The sequence below is a fragment of the Jaculus jaculus genome, chromosome 1 (assembly GCF_020740685.1).
Source record: "Jaculus jaculus isolate mJacJac1 chromosome 1, mJacJac1.mat.Y.cur, whole genome shotgun sequence".
Lineage (NCBI taxonomy): Eukaryota > Metazoa > Chordata > Mammalia > Rodentia > Dipodidae > Jaculus > Jaculus jaculus.
In genome coordinates this window covers 156316551-156325960 of record NC_059102.1, presented here as the reverse complement: position 1 = coordinate 156325960, position 9410 = coordinate 156316551, and the positions used below count along the sequence as shown (strand labels likewise).

Genomic DNA, 9410 nt, shown 5'->3' with positions numbered 1-9410 from the left:
TGCTGGGGAATCGGACCCAGGCTATTAGGCTTTGCAGGCAGGCTCTGTAACTGCTGAGCCACCTCTCCAGTACAGAAACCTTAATTTTCTAGGAAGGCAGCAGCAGGACTCACTAAGGGAACAGGGATAAGGAAAGGCCAGACCCTTCTGAAGTTTCTGACATGTAGTAAAGTGAAAGGACCTAGATTTTTCCCTACCCTTTAGCTAAGAGAAAGCTACTTACTTTGGGTTACCCCGTAAACTATCTCCTGTTGGGCCCTGGTCTTTGGACCAATGTTTTCCTCCAAAAGTGAAGCCTTTTCTACTATTAGCACCGAATTGATGGCTGTCACCAACTTCAGGGGTTCTGTGAACCCCAGGGCACTCAAGTGCAAGAAGTATCCTCCACTCTGTGCTCTGAGGACTTGTGTGGGTGCACTGCTTATGCGTTACTTGGGGCACACTCAGAACAACATGGGGGACTGGAGAGATGGCTTGTCACGTAAGGTACTTGTCTGCGAAGCCTAAGGACCTAGGTTCTGTAATAGGGTGCTCAGGGTTCAGGAAAGTCCTTGAACCATAAATCCTAGGTCCTAGGTTCTAGTTGTAACTAAAGAATTGAATAAAAGAGACTGAGAAGGATAATTATCAAACTGTTAGATTTATTGAGGGAAATACAGAGCCAAGGAACGGCACCCATGTGGCTAGAGATCCCACATGGAGGGCCTGGAAAACCCATGGAAAGACAAAGCAAAGCTCAAGGAACTCCTGCCCTGTGAGGGGCTAGAAGAGACAAAGCCACATGGACAGTCAGCACTGGGGTTCTCCCCTCAGCCAGACCAGGACCAGCTGAGGGGAACTCACCAGCAGCTGAATGTTCCCAAATGATCGGGTATCTCAGACAGCATGCTCTCCCCTTACAAATGTATTTATAGAGAGCTGGGCGTGGTGGCACAAGCCTTTAATCTCAGCACTTGGGAGGCAGAGGTAGGAGGATCACCATGAGTTTGAGGCCACCCTGAGACTCCATAGTGAATTCCAGGTCAGCCTGAGCTAGAGTAAGACCCTACCTCAGAAAACAAAACAACAACAACAACAACAAAAATGTATTTATAACCTTATAGTGGTGAGCCCTGCCCTCAGGCTCAGAGGAACCAGAAGCACAGCTAATTAGTTAGGGCTAGAGGCTGGCTAGCCAAGTTCTTGGGTCTAAGCTTCACCAACCACAGCATTAGGATCAGATTTAAATCCTAGAAAAAACTTTCCAAAGAGGGGTCCAGGTTGTTTGTGGAAAAATAGGTCTAAGGAGCCAGGCAAGAAATAAGAAGTTGAATCACCCTTGATTTCTAGCAATGCACACTTACCTGTCTTTACTTTCATATAACCAGTCACCCTAACTGTACCACCTCTCAGTTCCATTCCCCAGAGCCCATGAAAGCCACATGCACATAGTGGTGCCTGTGTCTGGAATTTGTTAGCAGTAGCAAGAGGCCCTGGTGCACTCGCTTGCTCTTGGTTGCTCTCTCTCTCTCGAATAAATAAATAAAATAAAATAAAATAAAATATTTTTTGAGGTAAGTCCAACAGACTGGCCTTTTTATTTTTTATTTTTTTAATTTTATTTAATTTTTATTAACATTTTCCATGATTATAAAAAAATTCCCATGGTAATACCCTCCCTCCACCCCCCACTTTCCCCTTTGACATTCCATTCTCCATCATATTACCTCCCCATCTCAATCATTCTACTTACATATATACAATATCAACCTATTAAGTACCCTCCTCCCTTCCTTTCTCTTCCCTTTATATCTCCTTTTTAACTTACTGGACTCTGCTACTAAATATTTTCCTTCTCATGCAGAAGCCCAATCATCTGTAGCTAGGATCCACATATGAGAGAGAACATGTGGCGCTTGGCTTTCTGGGCCTGGGTTACCTCACTTAGTATAATTCTTTCCAGATCCATCCATTTTTCTGCAAATTTCGTAACTGCCTTTTTCTTTATCGCTGAGTAGAACTCCATTGTATAAATGTGCCACATCTTCATTATCCACTCATCAGTTGAGGGACATCTAGGCTGGTTCCATTTCCTAGCTATTATAAATTGAGCAGCAATAAATATGGTTGAGCACGTACTTCTAAGGAAATGAGATGAGTCCTTAGGATATATGCCTAGGAATGCTATAGCTGGGTCATATGGTAGATCAATCTTTAGCTGTTTTAGGAACCTCCACACAGATTTCCACAATGGAAATAGATATTAATAATACTAATTAATTAATATTAATAATATTAATAATAATAAATATTAATCCTCTATCAGATATTAGCTGGCGAAGATTTTTTCCCATTCTGTAGGTTGCCTCTTTGCTTTTTTTACTGTGTCCTTTGCAGTACAAAATCTTTGTAATTTCGTGAGGTCCCAGTGATTAATCTGTGGTTTTATTGCCTGAGCAATTGGGATTGTATTCAGAAAGTCTTTGCCAAGACCAATATGTTGAAGGGTTTCCACTACTCTTTCCTCTAGCAGTTTCAGAGTTTCAGGTCTGATGTTAAGGTCTTTAATCCATTTGGACTTAATTCTTGTGCATGGCGAGAGAGAAGAATCGATTTTCATCCTTCTGCAGATATATATCCTGTTTTCCCAACACCATTTGCTGGAGACGCTATCTTTTCTCCAATGAGTATTCTTGGCATTTTTATCAAATATCAGGTGGCTATAGCTAACTGGACCTACATCTGGGTCCTCTACTCTGTTCCACTGATCTACATGTCTGTTTTTGTGCCAGTACCACGCTGTTTTTGTTACTATGGCTCTGTAGTGTAGGTTAAAATCAGGTATGGTAATACCACCAGCCTTACTTCTGTTGCTCAGTATTATTTTAGATATTTGAGGTTTTTTGTGATTCCAAATGAATTTTTGGATTGTTTTTTCTATTTCCATGAAGAATGCTTTTGGAATTTTGATAGGGATTGCATTAAATGTGTAGATTGCTTTTGGTAAGATTGCCATTTTCACAATATTGATTCTTCCAATCCAGGAACAAGGGATGTTTCTCCACTTTCTAGTGTCTTCTGCAATTTCTCACTTGAGTGTTTTAAAGTTCTCATTGTAGAGATTCTTTACTTCCTTGGTTAGGTTTATTCCAAGGTACTTTATATTTTTTGATGCAATTGTGAATGGGAGTGATTATCTGCTTTCATCCTCTGTGTGTTTGTTACTAGCATATATGAAGGCTACTGACTTCTGTGTATTTATTTTGTATCCTGCTACATGGCTGTAGGTTTTGATCAGCTCTAACAGTTTGCTAGTAGAGTCTTTAGGGTCCTTTATGTATAGAATCATGTCATCTGTAAATAATGATAACTTGATCTCTTCCTTTCCAATTTGTATCCCTTTTATGTGTGTCTCTTGCCTTATTGCTATGGCTAAGACTTCCAAAACTATGTTGAATAAAAGTGGGGACAGTGGGCACCCTTGTTTTGTTCCTGATTTTAGTGGAAAAGCTTCCAGTTTTTCCCCATTTAGTAATATGTTGGCTGTAGGCTTGTCATAAATAGCTTTTATTATATTGAGATATGTTGCTTCTATTCCCAGTCTCTGTAGGACTTTTATCATGAAGGGATGTTGGGTTTTGTCAAATGCTTTCTCTGCGTCCAATGAGATGATCATGTGATTTTTGTCCTTCAACCCATTTATATAATGTATTACATTTATAGATTTGCGTACATTGAACCATCCCTGCATCTCTGGGATAAAGCCTACTTGGTCAGGGTGAATGATCTTTCTGATATACTCTTGTATTCTGCTTGCTAATATTTTGTTGAGAATTTTTGCATCTATGTTCATTACAGAGATTGGTCTGTAATTTTCTTTCTTTCTTTTTTTTTTTTTTTTCTATCCTTGCCTGGTTTTGGTATCAGGGTGATGCTGGCCTCATAGAAGGAGTTTGGTAGAATTCCTTCTTTTTCTATTTCCTGGAAAAGCTTAAGAAATAATGGTGTTAGTTCTTCCTTAAAGGTCTGGTAAAATTCAGCAGTGAATCCCTCTGGGCCTAGGATTTTTTTAGTTGGGAGATTATTGATAACTGTTTGGATCTCCATGTTTGTTATAGGTCTATTTAAGTGATTAACCTCATTTTGATTTAATTTAGGTAGGTCATATAAATCAAGGAAATCATCCATTTCTTTCAGATTTTCATACTTTGTGGAGTATATGCTTTTATAGTATGTCCTTATGAGTTTTTGAATTTCTCTGGAATCTGTTGTGATGTTACCTTTTTTCATCTCTAAATTTATTAATTTGTGTCTCTTCTCTCTTTCTTTTGGTCAGAGTTGCTAAGGGTTTATCAATCTTGTTTATCCTTTCAAAGAACCAACTCTTTGTTTCATTAATTCTTTGGATTGTTTTTTTGTTTGTTTCTATTTCATTAATTTCTGCCCTAATCTTTATTATTTCTTCCCGTCTACTGATTTTTGGTTTGCCTTGTTCTTCTTTTTCCAAGGCTTTAAGATGAAGCATTAGGTTGTTTACTTGCGACCTTTCTAATTTCTTAATACAGGCACTTAAGACTATAAATTTACCTCTTAGAACTGCCTTAATTGTGTCCCAGAGATTTTGGTATGTTGTATTCTCATTATCGTTTGACTCTATAAATTTTTTGATTTCCTTCTTGATTTCTTCATTGACCCATTCATCATTTAGTAGTGTATTGTTTAGTTTCCATGATTTTGTGTATGCTCTATAGCCTTTCTTGCTACTGATTTGTAGTTTAATTCCATTGTGGTCAGATAGAATGTAAGGAATTATTTAAATTTTCCTGAATTTGTTAAGATTTGCTTTGTGTCCTAATATATGGTCTACTTTAGAGAATGTTCCATGTGCTGCTGAAAAGAATGTATATGCTGCAGCCTTTGGATGAAATGTCCTGTATATATCTGTTAGGTCCATTCCTTCTATGACCTCATTTAGTCCAGATGCCTCTCTATTTAGTTTTTCCCAGGATTACCTGTCAATTGATGAGAGTGGGGTGTTAAAGTCACCCACCACCACTGTGTTTGGTGTTATCTGTGACCTTAGTTCTAATAGTGTTTGAGGAATTTGGGAGCCCCCATGTTAGGTGCATATATGTTTAGGATTGTAATGTCCTCCCTTTGGAGTATGCCCTTAATCAATATAAAGTGACCTTCCTTATCTTTCTTGACCAACATTGGACTGAAGTCTACCTTGTCAGATATTAGGATAGCAACCCCTTCTTGTTTTCTAGGCCCATTTGCTTGAAACACCGTTTTCCATTCTTTCACCCTAAGATAATGTCCATCCTTTGTAGAAAGGTGAGTTTCTTGGAGACAACAAATTGTAGGATCCTGCTTTTTAACCCAGTCTGCAAACCTATGTCTTTTCATTGGGGCATTGAGGCCATTGATATTAAGAGATATTATTGAAAGGTGTGTATTTATGTTTGACTTTTTTTTTTTTTTTGTCATTCCAGTTCTACCTTTGCTTTCTTGTGTTAACTAGTATTTGAGTATTGCTTGTTTTTTCCAGGTTTCTTATATGTGTGCTTTTCCTTTTCTTCAGCATGGAGGATCCTGTGAAGTATTTTCTGTAGAGCTACTTTTGTCTTCAAATACTCCTTTAACCTGCTTTTGTCATGGAATGTCCTTATTTCTTCAGTTATTTGAATGGATAGCTTTGCAGGATAAAGTAACCTTGGTTGACAGTTGTTATCTTTCAGAACTTGGAATACATCACTCCAAGTGCTTCTGGCTTTTAAAGTTTGTGTTGAATAATCTGCTGTTATTCTGATGGGCTTGCCTTTGTAGGTAACTTGATTTTTCTCTCTAACTGCTTTCAGTATTTTTTCCTTGGTTTGTATGTTTGGTAGTTTGATTATAATATGGCGAGGAGAGGTTCTTTCCAGGTTTTGTCTGGCTGGGGTTCTAAAGCCTTCCTGTATCTGCATTGGCACCTCTTTCCCAATTTGGGGGAAGTTTTCTTCTATGATTTTGTTGAAGACGCCTACTATGCCTTTGGAGTGGAATTCTTCTCCTTCTACTATGCCCTGAATTCTTATATTCGATCTTTTCATAGTGTCCCAAATATCTTGAAATTCCCACTCATACTTTTCTATAAGTTTGTCTTTCTCTTTGTTGGACTGTATTAGATCTGCCAGCTGGTCTTCTAGCTTAGATATTTTGTCCTCTCCTTCATCCATTCCACTGGTGAGATTTTTTGTTTGTTTGTTTGTTTTTGTTTTTTCAAGGTAGGGTCTCACTCTAGCCCAGGCTGACCTGGAATTCACTATGGAGTCTCAGGGTGGCCTCAAACTCACTGCAATCCTCTTACCTCTGCCTCCCGAGTGCTGGGATTAAAGGCATGCGCCACCATGCCCAGCCACTCTACTGGTGAGATTTTCTACAGAGTTTTTTTATTTCATTAACTGTGTTCTTCATTGCTAGCAATTCTGACTGGTTTTTCTTTATTATTTCTATTTCCTTATTTATGTTTTTATTGCCTTCTTTATTTCATGAAATTGGTGTCTTGCATCTTCTTTGATTCCTTTGATTTCCTCTTTGAGTTCCTCTTTGACTCCTTTGATTTGTTCTCTGACTTCTTTGAACATATTTACATTCTTTTGAAATCTTTCTCAGGCATTTCCTCTAACTCATTCCCACTGGAGGTCATTTCTGATGTTTTAATAGTGTTAGGCAGATTTATATTGTCTTGCTTTTTAGTGTTTCTTGTGTTATAATGTATATATTTTTGCATCTTGGATTAAGTTAATGTTTGGATTTTCTAGCTAGCTAGGTATTCTTAGCTGTATCAATTGATTTGATGTTATATATCTTCAGGATAGGAGCTTAAGATGTTAGGTGTGGCTCTTAAGGCTCTCAGTGTATCTACAAAGGTGTTCCTAGGGGTTGCATTTCCCTGATATGGGAGTATTCAAGTAAGCTGAGTGGAATAAAATACAGGTAGATTCTAAAATTTAACTAAACACTGTACACATTCAATCAAAAACAGCCCTGAATATTTATGCAAGAGTAGTTATTATAACAACCAGATCCTTTAGCAACAAAGAGGTTAAGATTTCTGATCTGTTGAGGGATCTAAGTCAGCTTGTGACCAAGTGAGACCCTTCCCTGGTGCAATCAATCCCAGTTACCTTTTTGGATGATTTTGGTCTCAGTCAAGCTGCTGGCTGGGTCGTTGGGCTGCTGTTCTGATTTCTGGAGCTGGGCACTGGCTTTTCCTGTGGGGCAAATCGAACCTGGCAACTGTGTCCCTGCAGATGGGCACCCCCGCTGCTGGAACCACTGCTGCTAAAGCTGCTGCTCCTGGGTCTGTCACTTCTTCTGGGTCTACTGCTGCTGCTGCTTTAGCTGCCACTGCCGGATCCTCCGCTGCTGCTGCTGGAGCTGCGACTGCTGCCCCTGAAGCTGCTGGGGCCACTGCTGCTGGTGCCGGAGCTGCCGATGTTGCTACCGGACTCTGCTCCTGCTTGGGTCTCGCTCTTCGCTCAAGTTGGCGTGGCCGGTCCCGGGCCGCTGCTCTGTTCGCTGGAGCTGTGCACAGGCGGTGGGGGAGGGGAGGGAGCCGCGGCTGCTCTGGTTCTCTCGCTGCTCCACGTGTTCTTCTACCTCGCGGTCTTCTCCGCTGCTCGCTGCCGCTCTCCCCTCATGTTTCCCGAGTTGCGAAGAGCGCGGTGTGAGGGGAAAATCCCGCACCTGGCTTGTCCTGCGGCTGGAGCCGAGCCTGGCGGCTTTCTGGTGCGCCCTGCCGCCATGGTGGGCAGACCTGCCAGGGCCACTTTTGCTGGCCTGTGTGGGCTCTGGATGCTCTGGATCTCTTTACTTCTCCACTGCTGTTTCATTTCCTATACACCTCACTTTTTAGTAAAAGTGTGTATTTTGCTGAGTTTTTTCGGTCTTTTTCCCCCCTAGGCTGCTTTGGCGTGGTACCTACACCGCCATCTTAACTGGAAGTCCCTTTTTATTTTTTAAATGAGAGAGAGAGGGAGAAAGATTTTAAAAAATTACTTTCTTTGGGGAGGCAGGTGGGAGAACCTGTGAGCTCAAGACAGCTGGCACCCAAGGTCTGGCCCCCACCCAGCTGCCGGTGCTGCCTCCTCCTGCCTCCAGGGGACTGTCCTCACAGCTGTTGCCAGTAGAGCTTGGGGCTGTCACCACCAAGTCCACTACAGAAGGCGCAGGACAGCATCCTGGATCTCAAAGCAGCTGCAGATAATTTGGCTGTGAAGCAGAAAATAATTTAATTTGTAATATCACCAGTGTCTCAGAAGGAATTGATCTGATTGGAAAAAAATCAAAAACTAGTATCCAATGGAAAGGTGTTGGTGCTGGCTATAATACAAAAGAAGTTAAAGATAAAGATTTCTTATAGCTGAAATTGAAGATCTAGAACTAAAGGAAAGGATCTAAAACTAACTTGACCAACAGAAATTGTGGCTACAACAGTACATCACAAATCTGATGGATGACTACATTAATAGATTTTCCTTTGTAACTCATGAAGACGTCTGAAATTGCTTTAATGCTGATACACTGTTGGACATTCAGGCACCCTCTGGTACACAGTTGGAGGTACGAGAAATGCGTCAGAAAGGACAAAAGAAATACTAGATACAGCTAAGGAGTCACTCAGGATCTCTATCCACATGCTGCTTATAAATAGAGTCCAGTTCATCTACACCTGTGGTGTTTCCTATTACTCACCTGATGACTTCACACACCTTCCTCCCAGCCTTCCGCTCCAGTGACTCCACAGATGTCCAGCATAGCAGCTGGACAGAACCTGCCTGCGCAACATGCTCTTGGAAGAAGCCAGACTTTCAGCAGACACCAGCTACAGAAATATCTTCAGCAGGATCTATTGGCGGAGATATCGATGTCTTCTGATGTGTTTCCTCTCTTACAGCTTTCTCCACCCCCAGCAGATAACAACTTTAATTTGAATGATAATGAAGGAGTTTGTGATCTGTTTGATGTCCAGATACCAAATTAATAGATTCCATGGAAACTTGGGACTGTTATCATCTACCTCTAACTGTGTAACGTTTTAGAATTCTTAGCAACCTAAATATTTAAAGTAATAAATGTGATACTTTCTTTTAGTTCACTGGTTCTGAAGTGTTCATCTAATGATTGTTTACATACTTCACAAAACCTCTACCATACAAACAAAGGGCTCTGGCTGCCTCGGAGGGAGTGGTAAAATGCCCACTAGCTGCAGCCTGTCTGGCCTCCGAAGTAACTATTGCATTATGCAATAGTATATTACTATTATTATATTATATGTTATTATACATTAATATATAATGTACATTTATTAAATTAAAATTGTTAACTATATAATATATAGATATATAGTATATTTCTATTGCGTTATGTAATAGTAACTATTG

At 40.3% G+C, this 9410-nt stretch overlaps 1 pseudogene; it reads left to right on the top strand.

Moving 5' to 3' along the window:
• Window positions 1–321: 321 nt before the first annotated feature.
• On the top strand, window positions 322–9010 carry LOC101600415 (annotated as a pseudogene).
• The last annotated feature ends 400 nt before the right edge of the window (window positions 9011–9410 follow it).